At 43.2% G+C, this 17,332-nt stretch overlaps 1 protein-coding gene and 1 long non-coding RNA gene across 11 annotated transcripts in view; one reads left to right on the top strand and one right to left on the bottom strand.

Annotated features, from left to right (window-relative positions):
- The window catches only part of LOC133501704 (uncharacterized), a 41,659-nt gene that overhangs the window by 15,048 nt on the left and 9,279 nt on the right, over nucleotides 1-17,332 (bottom strand). Inside the window, exon 3 of the long non-coding RNA XR_009795254.1 lies at nucleotides 777-16,295. This is a non-coding gene — a long non-coding RNA (uncharacterized LOC133501704). The remainder of the gene's footprint in view (nucleotides 1-776; nucleotides 16,296-17,332) is intronic.
- chst6 (carbohydrate sulfotransferase 6) overlaps nucleotides 1-17,332 on the top strand; it is a 66,536-nt gene that overhangs the window by 46,652 nt on the left and 2,552 nt on the right. For 3 of the 10 annotated variants that reach the window (XR_009795250.1, XR_009795246.1, XR_009795245.1), the window contains exon 1: nucleotides 16,289-16,866. The gene's annotated coding sequence lies outside the window, so the exon portion shown is untranslated. Of the gene's footprint in view, nucleotides 1-2,933; nucleotides 16,867-17,332 lie in introns of those variants that run through there. The other 7 variants (XR_009795251.1, XR_009795252.1, XR_009795249.1 and 4 more) reach the window with 7 other exon arrangements.

Below are 17,332 nucleotides of genomic sequence, written 5' to 3'. Positions count from 1 at the left end.
AGTTTCTTCATCAGGTTTTAATATATCCACTGATTTCATTACGTCAGCTGTCTCTCCTGCCTTTCTCTTTCTTGCCTGTGCTAATCAAGCACTTGCCATCCCAAGATGTAAGTCTTCATCTTGGCTTTTCTTCTTTTGTTCCATGCAACACTTGCCGTCAAGCTGTCAACCAATCTGCTGCATCTTTCAACTATTAACTGGCCATTCAAGGCATGTTCTTCTTCTTATTATTTTCATTTTTTTTTTTAAGAAACATCGTGCTGCCCAGTAAACATTGTTCCATAATGTTTACATCCCCTCTAGGGCAGACTTACTGTTCCCTTTCTCCATTATGCTTTTCTACGTTTGTCCCGTACAGACTACTTGTCCTTTTTGGGTCCAAAGTCCTAATCCACTACCTTGTGGACTTCACCGGAACACAGACTTCTGTTAGCATTATTAGGTTTCCATCCATGACCTATGATTCCACAAGTACCTAATGGCATTCCCTCTCACATTCACTCACTCACACATTTATGGATCCTTATAAATACCCTCTTTAAAGGTGGAGTAACCTTAAACCTCCTTGTGGCGGAGTAACCTTGAAACCTCCTTCTGGTGTGTTTTATTGAAAGGATCGGTGCTGGTCGGCGCTCAGGAGACAAAGACGACACTCAACAAAAGACCAACGTTCCCAAATGCTATTTAGCCTAAATAACTGGCATATTTATTTCGACCTAATGCAAGTTCTCAAAATACAGTTGACATTGCGTGAGATCATCATATGAGCCTCTTACCTATGACGAGAAGGTGGAGAGCCAACACCCAGGCAGAGCTCCGCTCGTCAACCAGCTGGGCGTTTGTACGCAACCCGCAGCAGACTCTACCTGTTTGTACTCTGCATCTCTCTGTTATACTTTTCAGTTGCGTGCGAGAGGAAGGGCGGGTGGCCTACCCGTCCGCCCTGGCGCCGCAACGTTTGTTTCCTGATTTACTATTGACACTTAAGAGTGTCCTTCAGGCTCTGAAAAACATCTTACGCAGCCATAACTGTCAAGACATCCCACAACAATGTTCTTCTTTGGTATGCGAACAAGATAGTGAAACGGTCAAAACGTCTTGACCAAAAAACAAGTTAGTGAAAAACAACTTATATAACCATGGTTGCACAATACATTCGGGTATTCAACGGTTATGGGAAGCATCACTAATTAACACTCCTCTCATTCTACTCTTGAGGCTTCACATATTAGTTGATATACCCGTCAAACGTTGATGGTAACACTATTCCATTTCCTGTGTGATTCATGATGTCATGAAAGAACATGGACCATAATTCCCGCAACGTTAGGTTTCTGTAAATATATTGATGTGATAAACATCCTTGCCATCTAGCATAAATGTATACATGAGTGGGGTGAGGCACCAACTTAAAAGTGTAGTTCTCGACACCAAAGTGTCCATTACTTTTCTCAAGGCATACAATCATCTCATGCGTTGCATAATCACCCACTCCACTTCAGCTCGGATATGTCTTACGTAGATACACGTTAGCAGATTACATAGTGATATCAATACTATTACAATAACCAACAGAATCGAGGGGGCACCAAAGTCCTCCTAGCAGTGACTGACATCCCTGAAAAGATGTCCCACCAGTGATGGGCTGAGGACTGTTGTACTATTTTAGCAGCATGTTGTACCCGTCCGCTGGCTACTAATGTGGACACCATGAGCTCGGCGATGTTAGACGTATGTGACTGTATAATTTTCTGAACTTCAGTGGGTTGTTCCAATGCGCATTTGAAACGCTCCAGTGAGAGGTTCCAGGGATTCTTTAGTACATCCCATTGTACTTGTGTCAGCCGATTAGACAGAGTAATTCGTCAAACGATACGTCTGGTTTCCCCAATGCCATAGGTGCACATTATATAAGCAACCAACGAAAGGAACCGATGGTACTTGTGAATGATTTTGCATTGTTGCCACACATAGAGCATGTGGTCCGATTTGCCACAACATCTCCCTTCGTGGCTCCCTAGTCCAATCACAAAGTACAGCCTCTGAGTCGGTTAAACATGTAATGTACACGCCATTCCTCTGTCTGTTTCGTCACACATTTTCATCTCATAAGTCGTATTTGTTCCCACATCCATCCACTCTCCATCCAAATGTAGAAACCAAAATCCTGTGGTAGTAATCACTGGTAATACTTGATACTTACATATCGTTTTAACACTAGACACATTGTACTGAGTCCAATACCCAGCACAATATGTACTGTTGCATTTTGTTCGCTCCGAGTGTAACTGTAACCAAAGTTTGCTACTAATATTCCAAACCCGTCTCCATTCGTGATAATTTCCCGTTGTCATTATTCTCTGGAATCGCTTTTTGAGCTTCCGCATGTATCATTTGCAATGCATTGGTTGTCCAATTTCCTATATGTGATAGATTCTTTAACGCATCATACGTTTCATTCCATAATTTTAACTCCCATGTAAATGCCTTTTTCCAAACACCTGTGTTTTCCAATTGCCCTATCATAGCTTTTGGAAGCCATACCCCTACCTGATGTATAGCCTCTGATGCATGTTGCCCTGTGTTAGATAACATTGTTCTGGTTACTTCATCATCTGAAGCATTAGCTACACCATACAGTGTTCCCGTTCCCCCTAAGAGAGTATCATACCAAGCTCTACGTCTTCGTGTACACTGTGGTATATCGGGGAATTTTATTTCCCAGTACAGTCGGGTTTTAACCCTGGCTTGTGCCATGTGTGTACAGGTATCTAATACTGGTGCTATGTGTGTTCTTGTAGCATTAGGTTTCCCAGGTAACACCCATACTATATACAAAAATGTGTTCTGTCCCGAGATTTCAGTGCTGTTTAAAAAAAAACAGGGTTTCTTCTACGGTAATCGTCCACCTCGTCCCGTTGTGCTCATTGCAGGTCCTGGTCGTCCTGTTGTAGTGGCACATGGGGACTACTGAAGTGACGGTTAATTTGCATCCTTGTTCCACCACCGGGATGTCCTTTCCTGCAAGGCACCTTCTGCACTTCCACATCTGACAGTTGCTGGTGACGTTTACCAAGTCGCAAGCTTGGTAAGCTGGACAGGTGTAGTCTCCTTGAGTACGGTCCTGGGTACTGCTTTTCCATCTTATGTGGAACCGCTGGATCTGCTCGAATTTGTCACCCTCCGTCATTGCGCAGCAGAGTTGGACTATGGCACCAAGGACAAGGATACACGTGACCCAGCAGACGACATTGCCACCTCTTGGGCCCTCGGTCTTCCCTGGTCCGGCCATGGCGCCTCTCCGATGATGGTCTTACAATCAGCAAATACCACCACGGCATCTGTATTACGACAAATAGTGCATACTCCAAACATATGATTAGTTCTCTCTTGTATAACATTTTGACACCGGTACATTTACCCATTTTTCTTCTCCAGGATATAAGACGCTCACAGTAACATCTTGCCCTTGAGCTAAAATTTCTGCTGCTCGGGGAGGACCGTCTGGCTGTTTTACCCAAACTTTTGCCCCTGCCAAATCAGTGGAGCCAAATCCTCCCTCCCCTCAGGTGGTTATCACTACAGGTTTAGGTATTTCTTTTACCTTGGTTACAAGGCAAGGCTTCACTATTGAGCAATTTTGTCCCCTCTTTCCAATGTAAGGGGCTGTTCTGCTAATAATTTGCATTCCACTCCAATTTCTCCTTGATAGTCCGCATCAATTACTCCGGCTTGAATTGTTAACCCTTTTAGTGATAACCCACTTCGTGGTAGAATGTGTCCATATGTCCCTGGTGGACACTGGAGCCCCGTTCCTGTTTTTACTATTTGGATTTCGTTGGGAACCAGAGTGATGTTTGTCAGGATTTTCAAATCCAATCCCACTGAGCCTGGAGTAGCTCGTACAGGAATTTCAGCTTGAGGATCAATTTTCCACATTTTAATTTCCCCATTGGAATTTTGTACTGGTTCCCCCATTATCATTCGTATTAGGGGCGTTATTCCCACCCCAAGCGGTCTATTATTAATCTGATTCACCGCCTCGGGTATGCACCATTTGTCCAGCGTTCTGTTTCGAGATAGCTTTTTTCATGTTTCCTTAAGAATTCCGTTCATTCGCTCTATTAACCCAGCAGCCTGTGGATAATAGGGAATGTGATAGATCCATTCTACATGGTGAGTCTTTACCCACTCTTTCACCACATTTCCTGTGAAATGCGTTCCATTATCCGTCTGTATTTGAACTGGTGTTCCATAATACCTCTGTATTACTTCTAAACATCGTATTGTGCTTCGTTGTTTTGCTGTTTTACAGGGATGAACTACCAGAACCCCTGAGAATTTGTCTACTGCGGTGCAGGCCTGAGACTGTGGCAGTGGTCCAACAAAATCCATCTGACTGGTCTGTCCAGAGGTTTTACCCCTGTGTAGCTGTCCTGCCACATGCTGAGGAACACCTCGCCTCTGATGTTGACATTCTTCACATTCTGCAATAGCGGTTCTGACATCGTCGTACTTCAGATCTATGCCCCTGTCTCGAGCCCACTGGAGAGTTCCTTGTACTCCCCAATGTCCTGCTTTAACATGAGCCCATCTAGCTAACCCTGGGCTAGACTCTCTTACTTCCGTCATGATTTTTGTCCTAGTTGTGGGTTGAATGCACCGGCCTTTCCATCGCCGTTTACCAGCAATGTATTGGCACGACCCATCAGTGAACCAAGCACTCTCTTTTTCCTCCTTATCTAGGTCGTCCCATCGTTTTCCCGCCGTTACTGGAGACTCTTCGAGAGGATGTACCTCGAACGGCGTCTCTCCATCCTCCGGAGCATCTGCAACTTGTTCATGCAACATAGAGACTCCTTTTTCCCCTATTTTAATTCGCTCAGACATACCATTTCCATTTGATAATACTAGCTTCCTGTGCGGATCCTATTCTACGTGTCGTCGGGTTACCTTTAACCCATGTCAAAATCGGTATATGTGTTCTTATTAATACCTCATGGCCCACCGTTTGAGCCTCAGTTTCAACCAATGCCCAATAGCATGCTAATAGCTGCTTTTCAAAAGGTGTGTACCTTAGGCCTGCTTCTGGGAGCTTTCTCGACCAGAATCCCAAGGGTTTACGAATCCTATCTTGCTTTTGCCACAAACTCCAGTTAGCGTATTCATTTAACGCCAACACCTGCAATCCTACCGGTCCCGATTTCATTTTTCCCTGTGACTCTGCTTGCTGTATCGCTTCCTTCGCCATATCAAATGATCGCTGTTGTTCTTCTCCCCAACTAAAGTCCTCCTTTTTCCTAGTGCATTTGTAGAGAGGTTGAAGTATCTGTCCCAAATGAGGAATATGACCCGATATATTTCCTAGCATCTGCCTTGGTGTGTGGAACTGGAAAGTTAGCAATTTTAGCCTTAGCTTTTTCTGCCACTTCCCTTTCCGCTTTGTTCCAGATGATTCCTAGAAATTTCACCGTTTGCGAAGGTCCTTGGAACTTTGCAGGGTTAATTTCCCATCCGAACCCTTTCATGTGCTGTATTAGCTGTCCTAGAGCTTCCTTCACCTCTTCCTCACTCGTTCCTTGCACTAGTATGTCATCGATATAATGTGATATCATTATTTTCTTGGGAACTTTTAGCTTTTCCAGGTGCTCTGCTACCACCCGGTGGCAGATTGTGGGACGATGTAAATAACCCTGTGGTAGTCTGGTAAACGTGTATTGGCGCCCTTCCCAGGTAAACGCAAATTGATTCATCCTATCCTTAGGAATAGGAATAGTGAAAAATGCGTTAGCCAAATCTATGACCCCATACCACGTTCCAGGATGATGTTGCACTCGTTCTATAATTGTCACTGCGTCGGGCACCACGACAGTCAATGCAGGTGTGTGTTTATTCAATCCTCCGTTGTCTACTGTCATCCTCCAAGAGTTATCTGATAACGGATTGTTCCAGTTTGTCGTCACTGTTTTCAATACACCAGCTTCTAAATGTTCTTTAATGGTCGCCGAAATTTCTCCCTGTCCTCCAGGTATCCGGTATTGCTTTTGACTAACTACCTGTGTAACTTGTGGTATCGGAAAAGGTGGCATTTTTACTTTACACACCAATATTGTATGTATTTTCAGTGAATTTACTCCGAATTCAAATCTCCCGGCTGTCAAATAAAGTATCATTCCGGCTAATATGTCCATGCCCACTATTTACTCTGGGATAGGGGTTATGATCACCATATATGATTTATAGGCAAATATTTCCTATTTTCAACGGTAAGTTTACATGTTTTACATAAATCACTTTTCCTCCTAGACCTGTTAATGGTACTAGGGATTTCCATAAATTATTGAGGCCTCCGCCCCGGTATCTACTAACGCTGTTACTGTTTGAACTGATTTATCCCAATAAATTTCCATCCTCACATGAGGTCTAATATCACTGATAGACCATCGTTGAGCAGGTTGTTAACGAGCTACCAGGGCTTGGCCTTCATCCTATTCATCATCATGATGGCGTTGTTTATTTTTGCCTTTCTTCCCCTTCTTCCGTCGCTGCACTGCTGCTACCTGCCTCACTTCCTCCTCCTCGCTTGATGAAGTCCCCTGTGTGGGAGGTGCAATAGGAGTGGTAGGAGGGACAATGGGAGGGGGCGGTTCAAGCTACCTGTGGATGCTATGGAAAATTTATAAATCTTTAGGATTAGGGTTAGTGGTATAAGTGCAGCTTGTCAGCTGCCAACTTTGACGGATGCCCATTACGCGGGAAAGACGCCCAACACAAGTTTGTCAGCTGTTGGAAAATCTACTCCCCATGCAGGGCAGAGGCAAAAGATTAGCCAGGAATGGTTTTTAAATTCAAGTGGCTCAAATTGAGGGACTCATTTTTTTTCTGCCAATGGTGTATTGACAGTGGGAGAAAAAATGTTCTGACACGCTGAAAATCATCAGTGGCGCTGAAGTTGGATGACTTTGTGAAGCATCAGCAGACAATTGATCCAAGTTTGCTGCAACTGCAAAGACATAGTTGATGTAGAAAGTGGTTTCAGCAGGCATAGCATTGTAAAGACGTCCTTAAGAAACTCTCAAAACAGAAAGTGTAAATGAACTGTTAATCGTTAAAATTGAAGACCCTGAAGAATTGTTTGATTTTGATACAAGTTTTTGTAAATGGGTGAGCAGTAAAAAGAGGTGAAACTTTATGGTAGGAATCATGCAAAAACTTTGTGTTGAAAAGTGATGTATTTTCTACAGTCAGGAGTATAGAAGAGGATTGAGAAACTTTTTTTTATGACACATCTCGTCATTCTTAATGTTTATTAGATTCAGTTCCCAATAGAAATATAATTCCTTGTATCACATTTACGTCTGAAAGTTATTTGTATGCATGTAACCTGAAGAACAAGAAAAAGTATTAGTCATGTTAGTAGACCACAGTTTGACCGACATGTGATTGGCTATTTTTTGGCTATGATTATAGAAAAGTGGCTAATGAAAATTTATTTTGGTTAAAAAAAAAATGGCTAATGATGAAAAAAGGCTAGCCAGGGCCCTCAGTCATGCCAAAAACGCATGTTCAGAGCTTCTTTGCGTGCGGCGAGGGCATTTATGTTGAAAGTCATCAACATGAGCCATGTCAAAGGAATTTCAGTTACACTGAAAACATTTTTGGGATATAACACAGGTAATGTTTTAGTATCTAACTATCATAAGTATGAGATTGTGATTGACTTTACTTGATTTACTTTGACATGATCTAAGTTCTAACGTTAGACTAGTCTGTCCATATATGTAAATGCAAATGGTCAATTTCCCCATGGTACGTTATCATGAAATTGAAAACTTTTCTCCTCTACATGCTTTAGGAAGTTATAGATCATCTAGCCTAGCTTTCATCAATGGATTGACAACAGATGCCGCCATAAATTATGCTAGATTATAACAATACATCACGATTCCCGACAGGAATGTTTGTTACAATGTACCGCTAGCTTGTTGCCACTAATGCCGATTATGTTGAACTAAACTTTCATGTTTGTGTAAAGGAACTGATAACTGTGTATCTCCTCCTCTGATACTGTATCCGGGGTTGCCTGTGTAGAGCCTCTCTAGTATAAAATACTTCGACGAGGTACCCACCTGAGTTCTTTTCTTACTCCAAAGTACGAAACTAAGAAAGTAACTCAATGTTATTTACTGTAAATGTCTACATTTTTATATTATTATATTCATTACAATTTTACTCTTTACTTGTGCATTTAATTCTCTATCAAAAGACTCTGAAATAATATTTCCCCTTATGACTTAATATTATCCGAATTTAAATAATCAAGCTACCAAATAAACTCACCATTATTTTAACTATCTGGCAGATAGTCAAATAATAAACCAGGTTATGTAACAAAAAGTGTGAACCTTTAATAACAAAATAAAGGATGGAAAAATCAAACATGTATGCACAACAGTCAATTTAACAGGTACACAATGCACACATGCGCACGCCCCAAACAAATAAGAATATAGCCGGCAAGCAAACAAAATTCAAACCCCAATGTCACTGCGGTGCTTCCCAAGGCAGGAGTGAAGAAAGGTGAAGGTGGTTTTTCCTCTGTCCAGCGTCCTCACAGTCCTCGTCCCTTTTTCTTCCTTGAAATCCAAACAAAGCCTTGCTACCCGCATTAGCTCGACGCTAGCGCCCTTGTCCTCTCCTTCGTGGTCCAGTTCAGAGGCCTGGCTAGCTACCGTTAGCTCGTTGCTAGCACCCAAGCCAAGTCACATGCATGCACCTCGCCCCTGTGGTAGCAGCTAACTCCACCACATTACAGTGTGGTTTGAGTAGTCCACTCAAACGACACACTATCCCAGTTGAACTTTCCACAGTCCTTGTCAAACACGTCGATCAACTTTTGATCACTTTCTTTGTCCTTTCGTTGCCCTCCAACCACCACTCTTACCTTCCACTCCGTCTCCCTTTTTTTCTCTTTTTCGTGTCTCCTCAACACGTCACTTCCTGTCCTTCTTAAACAATGGTTTCAACAATAAAATGGGGAACAGACGTATTTCTTTTTCACAAATGAATCAAACACATTTAAATACAAATCCCTGCAAAAGAAAATACAGTCAGCCTACACACTAACAGATATTTCACCACATGGCATAAAGAAAACCTATAACGTAATTGCTACTCAATTATACTGAAATTTTACCTGTACCAACTTTTAACCGGGTTACACCTGGTTGTATACATTGGGATGACACCAGTGAATGGGTACCCCCTTATCCTCCACAAGTCAAACAGCAACCTGAGCAATCAAGTAACGATGAAGGGCTTTTTTTTTTTTTTTTTACAAAGACTTTTGTGCAGCGTGTGTCTCACACCAGCACGGCTGTCTGTCTTTTGATGTTGTCTGTTCAGCACCACCCATTTCTTTGGCAAAAAAAACCTGCGGCAAAATGGCAGGATGTAGGCCTGTTTGTTTGTGCACGCAGAAAGCTATTTAGTGCATGCACATGCACACGCACTTGGTGCTCCTTTAATCTCACACTAAAATCGACCTTGATCCAATCTCAGTTGTTTCACACACATACTTCTACGGACATTTCTCCTCTGCTCGAGCAAGTCCCATCAATACTGCGGGCTTCCAGTAAGTATGATGTTGGACTAACTAAGAACTCTACACTAGTTCAGATTGAGCCTAAATCTTCTTATCGCCCTGTACAGGATCAATATCCACTGCGCGCAGATGCTGTTGAGGGTGTTTGAAACATTGCTCAAAACTGGAATAATTGTACAATGTGATAATTCTCCAGTTCAAACACCAATATTTCCAGTGGAAGAAAATCAGACCTCAAGGTCAGCTGACTAAATTACTTTTTTTTTTTTTCAAGATTTGCAAGCTTTTGATGCTGCATTAAATGCTCTGGCTCCTTGTGTGCCAAACCCTGATACCATTTTGAGGTAAATTCTATAAATTTGGATGGACTACAATTCGGCAGAAAAACACATTGTAGTTAGCATTCGTAGTCCGGCGGTGCAGTAGAAAAATAAAATGGGATTCTAAAAGCTAAATTGAGTAAATGTTTTGAGGACATGAAATTAAATTGGATCAACTGTCTGCCAATTGTTTCGATGTATATGAGAATGTATCCATCCAAGCCACAATCTGCCCCCATTTGAGGTCCTGTTTGCAGGCCCTCAGAATGTTGGACCGCATCCTCCACAGTTGTGGATGGACACACAGCTTTGCGAGGACAACGTGATCAGGTATTACACATCTTTGACTAACCTGCTCTCTGTCAAGAAACAAGTTCATGCAGCATTACCGAAGGTGACAGGTGAACCCTTGCCTGAAATCAAACCCAGTGACTTCGTGCTGATAAGAAAATTCCGGCGGAAACCGTGGAGGCATCAGTGCTGGCTGGGCCCTTTTCAAGTTCCCCTTGTGACAACACAAGTTTGCTGAAAGGGCTATGTGAGTTCATGTGTATTGAATACAACAATCTTATGTCAGGGGCTTGGCCATGCCACTGCCCTGAGCGAGGCTGCCTCCAGCAGGAGCTCTCACCTGCACCTCATTGTCTTTAATTATTCGATGTATTTAAGGCTTGTGTGTTGTGTACTACTGGCCAGTTCAATGTATGGGACTGCATGAGTCTGCGTGAGTATATGAGCTTCTTGTATTATATTTGCCTTGCCCCAGCGTTCCTGTGCCACCATAGCCAAGTATAGTTAAGTCTTGTTTTTGCCTAGTAGTTATCGGACGCTGTTTTCATGTTTTTGGACCTTGCCTTTCGCCATGCCTTTGTTGGACTGCCTTCCAGTGTATGACCTCTGACTGGAAGAAAACCACCCTTGAAATCATGTCACTGCCTCGAAGTTCTGCATTTGGGACCCCCCACTCGTCCCATGATCATGAGAGAACAAACTGGCCAGCACAGGACCCAGCGGACTTTTTTCCAGTAAATGTTGCTCTTCGAGCGCAGTGGTACAGAGAACTTACTATCCTCTGTCTTCACCTTAGAGAGCAGCAGGGTGCTTTAGCTTCACAGTTTGCGGTTCTTCTTGACCTGGCCCAGTAGAGGGGATTAACCGACCGACCCCACCTCTTGTTTTTGTTCTGGGAACCCCTGGCATGTGGCATTTAACACTCGCTCATGTTTCGTTGGCACCCAATCCGTGGTCGCCAACCTTCGTTCTGCTCTCCAGTGACGGTGTTCAACCAATGGCCACTTCCTGCTCATGTCTCAGCGATGCTCAACCCTCCAGCAGCGGCACTGACATTACGTTTGCCGCCTCCCACTTCTATTTCGGCATTCACCATGTGCTGTTGTTCCGGTACGTGTCGTCCACAATGTGGTCATGTCTCATCACCCGTGGCGTCTACCACCACGTGCCACATCCAGCCAGTGCCATCCATTACACTCTCATGTCTCGTCAGTGCCTGACACCGAGTCACCTCTCGCTGTTCCTCTTTGGATCATGCTTTTTCGTTGGGACCCTCTTCACAGACCTCCACCTGAGTGGCTCCACAGGGAACCTGGTGCTTGAGGTCTTAGCCGATCTCCTGAACTCCTCAGCCAAGCTCCTTGATTTGGGTGGCCTCGACGGTCACTACACAGACTGGGGCGGGTGTTTGGCGGTGGAATGAGACAGCCCTTCGGGGTATCTTCTCCAACGGTCTCTCAGAAAGAAGCTAGCTTGCTGTCCAAACGAGCCTTCCTCTCTCAAGGCTCTAGTAGCCCTCACTATATGCTTGTAAAACAGGCAATGAGAGAGAGCCCATGAGAGGTGACTCATCTCGCGAAAAGACTCTCCAGTTCAGAGCATCACGCCGTCCGCTGCGCACCTGCCTTCTGCACAGCATTTCGAACTTTCTTCACTCTTCGTTGCATCCGATGAACTCGTGCAAATTGGTAAAACACGATTAGATCCACAATAACACCACCATCGTGTCAACCATTGTGCATCTTCTGTAGTCAATCCAGTCGTTTTATTACTTTGTGCCCTCTGACCTAAAAACAATTCCAGAAAATCAGGGTTAGCCAAACTTCCATTGGCCCAAGCTCTCCATCCCACATGACCGTTCCTGCTTGCATCATACCATCTTCTCGAAACACACCCATTCCTGGCCTAATTATTTCCCCTGTAACCCATCAAACAGTGCCCATCATGCTTGTCGCAAGCAATCAGCGCGAAACCATATTCCTCTTTGTCTTTCCCCTGACCTGAGAATTTTTTTATATTTTTATATATATATATATATATTTTATATTCCCTGGCTCCAAATTCACAACCCCGTCATAGAGTGGACTCATTTGTCTATCACTGGATGGACTCCTCATTGTCATTCCCAATAGATGCTCTCTGTTCTTACACCCTCCAAAGACGCACTATCTACTTCCGCCCCTTTAGAACGCTCACAAATTCCAGAAGAATATCTATCATGAACTCTCTTCATTGTTCATCAAGGATTTAGCAATCCCTACCCCCACACCCCCACCATCCATATGACTGTGCCATTGACCTGCTTGGAGCTCCACTTCCCACCAGCCAACTCTTCAATCTGCCCTCCCCAGGGATTACATCCATGATTTATACGTCCCTTCTCGTCTAAGACACCACTTTCCGCTGACACATTGACTACCATGGACTTAAATGATATGACTGTCAAAATAAATCTCCACTTTCCCTCATTTGAACCAATCGGTGACTCCCAAATCTTCACCAAACTGGACCTCTGTATCGCGTACCGCCTAATCCATATCCGAGAGGGTGACGAATGGAAGACCACTTTCAAGACTCCTCTCAGACAGTAACAGGTCGTTGCTCTTTGGGTTAACAAAAGCTCCCACTGTTTTCCAAACATTCATTAACAATATCCTCCAGGACGTACTCAACTGGTTTGTATTCATGTACCTCAAGGATATCCTCATTTTCTGCTGCTCCCCCGTAAAACACCGTGTTTTTGGACACCAAGTCCTCCAGCCTCCCTCCACCCTCCTCAAAAACTCTCTTTATGTTGAACCACACAAGTGTGAGTTCCACCTTTCCTCTGTAAATTTGCTCAGTTACATCATTCTGAAAGGACAATTACAACCAGACACCACAAAAATCCAAGCTGTAATGAAACAACCACAACTCTGAAAGAACTGTAACATTTCCTCGGATATTCAAATTTCTACTGTCAATTCATCATCTCAACTATACTATACTATACTCACTAGCCTCATGTCCACCAGATTCCTCTTTCAGTGGCCTCTTTCGTCAGCCTCTCAAACATTTGAAGCTCAAATCTTAGTTCTCCGATTATACCATTCTGCGGCACCCTGACGTCTCTCTCCAATTTGTGATGAAGGTTGACACTTCGAACACCAGAGCTGAACCTGCGCTCTCACAGCAAGATCCCACAACCTGGAATTTCAACCCCTTGTACTTCTTTTCCTGTTGCTTATCCCCAGCAAAAAGAAACTACATGGGAATCAGGAATTACTAGCCATAGTATGGGCTCTACAGAAGTGGAGGCACTGGCTGGAGGGAACTGTGCAGCTGTTCAAAAACCTTGTTTAAGCCCATTTCACCAAACACCTCAATCCATGACAAGTTTGATGGGCCTGCTTCCTCACCAGGTTCAATTTCATTCTCTCCTTCCCTGCCGGTTCTCATAACACTAAAGCTGATCCTCTTTCCCATATCCACTCACCACTCTCAAGTTCGTCAGAACCCAAACCCATTCTTCTACCCACCTGCTTCATAGAAACTGGCAAATAGAAGATCGAGCAGGTGGTAAAGGAGGCCCAAAAAAAAAAAATCCAACCTGATCCTGGGATTGGACCTTTTGACCACCTGTTTGTACCAGACTCGGCACGACCCAATGTCCTGCAATGAGCCCACAAATCGAAAATTAACCCTGGCAACATCCATATGACGCACTTCACCCAAAAGCACTTCTTTTAGCTCAGTCTCATCAAAGATATCAAAGATTTCATTAAAACCTGCTCAGTCTGCGCACCTAGCTATAGCTGACCTGCTATGAGCAGTGCCGATTTCAACACGCCCATGGTCTCACATCACCGTGGACTTCATCACCAGGCTTCCCTCCTCTGAAGGTATCACTGTAACAGTAATTGATCGCTTTTCTAAATGTGACCAATGTGTTCCCCTCCCAAACTCCCATTTGATTTCAGGCAGGAGGGGATAGTTGATTGTTGCAGGAAACAGAGATTTTTGTGAAAACACTGGTCAGCTGATCAGCACCTTCCCAGGCACTCCATCTGGGCCGGCAGCCTTCCTGATGTTTACAATCCTCAGCAAAATCTCACTTTGTCTTCCTGAAGCCTCAGTGACCTGCTGATGGGAGATGGTTGCAGTGAGTCTGAATCTGATCCATTAGTCTCAAACCGGGAAAAGAAACTGTTTAGTTTCTCTGCTGGCGAGGCGTCCATTTTGGCACACATCTGGTTATTTTTGTGGCAGTTTGTTATGTGTTGTAACCCCTCCCAGATTTTATTTTGAATTTGACACGGGAAAAATGAATATCTGTGTATTCCTGGTGGTTCTGATGTTCAAATAATTACCAAACAGTGCTTGAAAAACAGTGGCGCATATCAGAGAGCGGATTCTCATGCCTTGTTTGTCTTAGTAGGGGAATGTATGTGGGGATGAGAGAAAATAAAGATGGGGGGGTAGCCCTATATGCATGTTTAATGTTGGAGTATAAATGATCCCGGGTTTTATCCCCTCTGCAGGGACACTTCACATACTGGACGAATTTGGGGAGAACAGTCTTTAAACATGCTTGACTGAAGTCACCAGCAACAATCTTTCTGGGTGGGCAAGCTGCTGTTTTTTCACAGTTGCAAGCAGACAGCTAAGTAAAGTGCTAACTTTAGCATCCAGCGAGATGCAATGGCAAGTCTTGAAAGAATTTTGCAAGCCAGGATGCTTTGCGCCATTCCCAGCTTGCTTTGAGGCACTTAATGCCATAAAGCATGCTTGGAGGATGTAAATTGTGTTTAAAGTGCATGTTTTTTGTCAATTATTTCTTGTGTCATATTTTAATTTGTTTTATTTGCTAGTTATTCTGTTATGTTTGCTGTGGTGTGCATGTAAATGTAAAATTGTGATTGTTCCCCAACTGCCTTTGGAGCGCATCATATGGTAGCTGACATACATGATGAAACACGTGGTATCATATATGCTAAAAATGTAACTGGTGTGTTCAGATGTACTTCAGTGGTCTATTCCAGCAGTTGGTGACCTTTAACATTCAAAGAGCCATTTCAACCTGGTTTCCACTGAAAAGACAACACTGGGAGCCCCAGAAGTGTATTTTCCCCTTGGATCTAGGCAGCAATCAGAGGGAGGACTCTCAAAGACTGAAGTTTGGGCTAAATGAGGTGTTACAGCTGCAAGCTACAGGTCAGATCAAGCATTGCATTTTAGAGCGCCTCTCAACTCTTGCTCTCTACTGAAAAAAAAAATCCTCCTTCCCTCCGTGGGCGTTGACAGGAAGTCCCCCTCTCATTTTCCCCCCAGGAAACCCTCCCTTCTCCCCCTTACCTATGACCTGTCCCCCTCTTTTTGGCCCAGGAAAGTCTGTGTCCATTGAATAATTGGGTGCAATAAACCAATAAATGCAAAACATCAATAAATTATAACCAGGATCCCTGGTGATAATCCTGGTGGTCACCCGTGAGGTGGATCTTAGAGTAAATGTACATCAGTTATCCCATACTTACTCTTATACTCTTATAGTATTGCAAAGCATTATTTAGCGGTATAACATTGTTTGAATTATGTAATTTGAAGTTCTCTGTGAAGAGAGCTGTTACAGATGCTGGATAGGAACTGTGCCCTGATCACAAGAGAGCGGCTGGGGCATCACGCGGTTGTCTGTAAGGGGGCTTGGCACTAAGGAGGGATGCATCTGCATTGTTGTCTGTGTGCACCTCGATCCCTAAGAGAAGCAACAGCTGTGTGTAACTAGGGACCACCTTATGGAAGTAAAAAGAAAGACCTCATCAGAGTGTGCTTCAGAGTGGTAGTAGATTGTAACTGTCCATTCTCCTTGCGAGTAAAATGTCTCCTGTCATCTTTTCTTGTCTGTTCTTTATTAAATGTTCTAGGTAAAGTGAACCTGAGATTAACTTGCTCCTTCGATCCGGATGCCAAAGTAACAGGATTCCAGCAGATGTGGTGGATTCCAGAATGATTGTGGCCACGGCAGGCTCCCTAGAGTGAGCCTCAGATCCTTTTTCAGGGCTCAAGCTCGGCCCGCCAGCTGGGATCTGAAGGTTTGTGGCATTCTGAAGGAGGAAAGACAACAGTGGTGAGTTGAAATTTCCTTTGGGGAAAAGCGAATAATTGGAGATCATGGAAGATCATTGGGCATTTAAAGGGTATGTAAAGTCTTCAATGCACCTTTTGCTGATATTATACAGCGCTGAATTTGAATGCTGAATTTAAATCTGAAATCTCTTATGAAGGAAATATTTTTATTTTTCGATTAACGGCAAAAATTGATCGCACATTGCTGGATTCATTGGAAATACACGAGCATACAGCGGAAAATCCCGTGAAGGGATGTGACGTCAGAAGTTGAGATAAACATGGCTCCTGTTCGACTCCAACGTGAGAACGGTGATGAATTTTTCCGATAATTCGAGTGATGAACATGATTCTGTAGGGTCCCAACAAGACAGTGAATAATATGAGCGTTATAAAGGCGTTAAACTTTATCAATTTGAGCCAGTTAGAGAGAGCACACACTCAAATGCAAATGTTCAAATGCAGAAATGCAAATAGCTGGTGATGAAGACGTCAACCCAGCAGTCAGACCCAGCGAGGAGAACATGCTCGTTTTGGAAACACTGACTTGTAAGCGTTTGTGAAGTTTTTTTTTTTTTTTTTTTTTATTCAGCCATAAACTGATAAATAAAAATAGTTTCACTATTCTGAATTAATATATTAAGTTTTCAGTCTTGTTTTAAAATCATGCAAATGCCATGTATTTAGTCTAAGTTGCTAGATTTTCACAATTAAGAATGTAACTGAAAAAAAAATCAGTTTAAAATGTCACATTAATTTGAGAACCAATAACTGGTTATAACTTGCTTCACCATAAATATAATTTCACGTGTTAAACTGATGCCATAACCAGACAGTACCCAGACCCGTTCATCCCCATTTTAATTTAGAGTTTTTAATTTTCCCAAGATATCATGAGTAAAACCGCTAAACTTTATACTGAAAGATGTAAACCAGTATTTTGGGGTTTTGTTTGGGAACTAAATGGTTAAGAAATAGAAATGTAAATGGGGTGGATGGTTCTGTGTACTGGACT

This window comes from Syngnathoides biaculeatus, chromosome 6 (genome assembly GCF_019802595.1).
Source record: "Syngnathoides biaculeatus isolate LvHL_M chromosome 6, ASM1980259v1, whole genome shotgun sequence".
NCBI lineage: Eukaryota > Metazoa > Chordata > Actinopteri > Syngnathiformes > Syngnathidae > Syngnathoides > Syngnathoides biaculeatus.
Note: the sequence above shows the minus strand (reverse complement) of the source record. Positions and strands in the feature narration are given on the sequence as shown.